Genomic DNA, 4,531 nt, shown 5'->3' on the forward strand with positions numbered 1-4,531 from the left:
ATGGACCAATGAAGAGCATTGGTTTGGGGATGACCAGATATTTCCCTTCATACAGGTTGGCACAGTCCTTCAGCCTTCTTTATTTGCTCATGAAACCGAAATAATTACATACACAAACAAAACAGGCAGGAGTTGCAGTGGATGTCACTGACCTAAAGAGCAACCAGCATATGGATGGGACCGGTGGACACATTCTGCTAGATCCGCGTGCCAGCTTGGTGCCAGAAACAAGCTTCCCTGATATTTTGTTTGTTTGTAAATAATTATAAATATTTTGCACAGATGGTGTTTACATGGCTGCTTAAAACGCTGAGTGTTACCGTAGTTTCAAATTTAAAAACAATTGTGACAAATACTAGCAATTTCAAGATTGCTATCTCTATATACTAAATCGGAGCCAAACTCTATGAAGTATTAATTCAAATGAATTTGTGTGGAACTCTTTTCAATAGGATTTAAAGGTAGCCAGCAGTTTAGATTACCCCTTTTTTTTATTGTACTGGCATAAGATTAAAATAGTTTGCTACCAAAGTCAGTGGTTTTGTTCCGTGGACAGTGGCATCAGAGTTGTGTCTGCAGTGTTATATAAGCGGTTAAACCACAACAATCCACAGTACTATTTAGCCTTTAGTTAAAATCTCTACAACAACCTTGAAGGCAAAATATTTGTTATTCCCAAGCTGTGAGCAGAAGGAGGAATATTTACTGAATAAATTTTCTTAAATGTTGATTTATTCTTTGTAGAAATACTGATTTGATTTTAACATAAGCTTTATATATGTATATTGCCATTAAGAAAACCCAAACAGGTTTTTTCATCTCATTTGACTGACTTAACACGTCCCAAAAATAATGAATACACAGTTATGTCTACACACACAAAATAAACAGTGCATACAGAATAGCTATATAATGTGAACCTTGTTGTTTATTAAAGGAAGCATTTGCTTATCCGTGTAAAAAAAAAATGAGAAAACAAAAAGTTATTTCATCCTATAAAATGTCTACATAATAGAAATCATTGAAGTGCAAGACAATAGATTTATTCCAATGCAGCTGGAAGTTTTGAAGCAGCCAACAAAAATATACATTTCAGATGTAGATTGATGTAGTTTAAAAGTATCTGCTTAAAGTTCTTATTAAACAATTAAACAATCAAAGTGCAGACTAGCTGTGGCAAAGCAACTGCTCATTTTCAGCTGATTAGAGGATGGAAACAGAACTGGCCTTTGAATTTTATTACAGGCAAAAATTCTGGTGTTTTAAGCAGGTAGTCTTGGCAGTCTTATGGCACAGGTCACAGATGGCTGGGTTGGAAGTGACTTCAGGATTTAATACAGGTCATCCTCTGGTCCCAAGCAAACAAATGCCGACTATGGAATACAGCACACATGTGTTTTCAAGATTAATTTGACTCTAAAAAGAGGAGCAAAAGTAGCAGATAAAGAGAATAGTCCACTCAAAGCCAAGTTTTTTTGGCATCCTGGCATGATTCAAACACTTCTGGATTGTCCAGGAGAAAACACGCCTTCTTGTAAAGGCTGGCATCCCACTTAACCACCTGATTCACGGTTTGCCCAGCCACTGGAAACTTCACAGCACACCACACGAGCAGTCTTCCCCCAGGAGATGTGTTGCTGTCCCTGATTAGCAGCTGGATGTCCTTCTCAAAGCAGCTGCTGCTGAGGCCCTGCTGTCTGCAGCCAAACCCCCAACCATTTTGTCTCTAAGAAATAGCTGTGAGGACATAGAAAGGCAGGTCCACTAAAGGGAAATAATGTTATAGCCATTTACCTTAAAGTACATGCAATCACCAGCATTTAGGTTTCCATTTGAGGGACTTTTTGTTTGCTTGGGTGGTTCCACCATTGGAGTCTTCTGGAAACCAGAAAAAAATGCATAGGTAATTTTTATGCAAAGTACTACACGCAATGTGAGCATTTTGTGTGCACAGAATGACTGAACATCATTTGTACTCTGCCAGAGACTGAAATAAGCTGTGCTCCTTCTGGACCAGACACTACTCCCCTGCATCCCAGCAGTTTTGCCTATCAAAGTGAAAAGCCAATGAACAGCACTGCCCAGAAAATAGAAAGGATTTTCTCCTCTTCACCATTTTCCTGATAACACACCTGGCCTATTGCAGGCTAAGAACAACACTCGAGGGATGACCTTCAATTGCACTCAGCTGTTCTGCAGAATGACCTGAACTATTTAAATTCAACTAGCTGCAGTTATCCAGGGCTCAGTTAAGTGCAAGGAACTGATAAAACCTCAGAAAAAAAAATGGAATTATAATCTAGAATTAACTAATGAACTCTAGACGTACAGCTAAGGAAGGAGCAAATGAGACTTTTATTCACTTTAAGAAGATATTCTGAAGACAGCAACTGTTCAAAGACATTAATGCCAGAACCTCTTTTATCTCCTGAAGAGGTTAAATAAGGAACTTGAATGTCTGAATATCAATTGAGCAATTTGCATTTAGTCATCCCTGAAGTCACTGGTGCTGCTAGATCAGTCTGGTGGGGAGCCCAGTGTTTGAAAGGGTCATTAAATGCTGCCTGCAGGGGGAAAAGGCTTTCTGGCCCAAGAGGTCTCATGCATCTCTCCTTTGTGAAACTTGTTTCTGATTTCTATCACACTTATTCTCCTCCTACTCTGTATCTTTTCTTTAAGATACACAAGGCACATCAAGATGGAGATATAGAGTGCCAGAAAGCTTCTTTACGAAGATACAGCATCCATTTAATGTTTATGTTAATTGTTTCTCCCAGTCACCCTTTTCAGATCTGTAAAAGAAGCGAAATGCTCCTAACACAATGCTGAGCATTTCACAGTCTCATTTGGTAATGAAGTTGCTGGAGGAATAACAGAGAACAGCTGCTGTTTTAAAATAGAAATTCATAGCTTTGTAGGGTCAGTGGTATTTCATGGGACTTTTCATGCCTGGAACAATTTAATGACAACTAGTGTATTACCATATTTGTTCCCTGTGATTTCCAAGTTTATCACCAATTATTTCATCTTTGTATGCCAGCAGTTTGCCATATACATGAAAAAAGAGTGCAGGGGCAGCCAGGACCTTTGATATATATTTCGAGGCTGAGGGCTGCTCTGTTGCAGCTAGGTGATTGGAGTTATCCAATTTAACAGATTAAATTTCTCTCTGATACACATGCTTGATCTACAGCCACACTTCTGGACAGCAGTACAGACATACTGCAGCTATTGTCCTGATCATTTATATTAATAAGGAAAAAAAAATAGACTTTGAGAGCAAGGGGAGAATGAACACACAGAGCAATTATTTTTGTGATACACAGGTCTTATTCTCACTGAATTAGCCTTACCACTCTACAAGCTTTGCTATACTGCCAGCTATATAAAATGACCTCAGTGATAGCAACGAGATTTTAATTTCTATTGTATTACTGTAATTTCCTTGGGTCCCTTTGCAGACAGTGCTTTGAGGAGATGAAAATGCACCTTTGAAAAAAACCTGTCTAGTCAAGTTGGGAGTGTGGGTGGAAAACACAATTTGGGAGGCATCTTCCCTGTCTCTGTTCCTCTCAGGAAAACTATGCACCAATCACAGCATCACAGAACGGCTGAGGTAGGAAGACACGTCTGAAGGACACCTGGTGCCACCCCTGCCCAAGCAGGGACACCCAGAGCAGGCTGCCCAGGACCACGTCCAGGAGGCTTTTGGAGATCCCCAAGGAGGAGACCCCACAGCCTCTCTGGGCAGCCTGTGCCAGGGCTCCGTCACCCGCCCAGCACAGAAGTGCTGCCTGGTGCTCAGAGGGAGCCTCCTGGGTGCCCGGCTGTGCCCATGGCCTCCTGTCCTGGCACTGGGCACCGCTGAGCAGAGCCTGGCTCCATCCTCATTGTACCACCAGCCCCCTTCAGGGATTGAGAGACACGGATGAGATCCCCCTGAGCCTCCTCTTCTCCAGGCTGAGCAGTCCCAGCTCTCTCAGCTTCTCCTAATGTGAGAGATGCTCCAGTGCTTTCATCATCTTGGCAGCCCTCAATTAGTCTTTCTTCACTCTGTCCATGTACTCTCTCTGGTACTGAGGAGCCCAGAACTGGGCACAACACTCCAGGTGCATCCTCACCAATGCTGAATAGAGGGGAAGGATCGCCTCCTTTCACCTGCTGGCAACACTTTGCCTAATGCAGCCCAGGATAGCGTTAGCTTTCCTTGCAGCCCACTGCTGACTCATGTTCAACTTGGTGTCCAGCAGGACCCTCAGGTCCTTTCCTGCAGAGCTGTTTTCCAGCTGGGTGTATTCCATGAGGTTCCTGTCAGCCCATTTCTCCAGCCTGTCAAGGTTCCTCTGGATGGCAGCACACCCCTCTGCTGTATCAACCGTTCCCTCCCGGTTTTGTGTCATCTGCCATTTTGGAGAGGGTACATTCTGTCCTGTCATCCAGATCATTAATGCTAAGGCACTAAACAGGACTGGACTCAGTATTGACCCCTACCATGTCTCAGCTCAGGCACCCTGGTGCATTATTTTTGATA

The 4,531-nt window shown here is 42.4% G+C and overlaps 1 long non-coding RNA gene across 1 annotated transcript; it reads right to left on the reverse strand.

Annotated features, from left to right (window-relative positions):
* Nucleotides 1-714: 714 nt before the first annotated feature.
* LOC308189952 lies at nt 715-2,132 on the reverse strand. Its single transcript, XR_013946746.1, has 3 exons — nt 1,977-2,132; nt 1,795-1,878; nt 715-1,416 (listed from the first exon to the last, which is right to left on the reverse strand). It is a non-coding gene; the product is annotated as an uncharacterized lncRNA (long non-coding RNA).
* Between the last annotated feature and the right edge of the window lie 2,399 nt (nt 2,133-4,531).

This window comes from Anser brachyrhynchus, assembly GCF_964034855.1.
Source record: "Anser brachyrhynchus genome assembly, chromosome: 1".
Lineage (NCBI taxonomy): Eukaryota > Metazoa > Chordata > Aves > Anseriformes > Anatidae > Anser > Anser brachyrhynchus.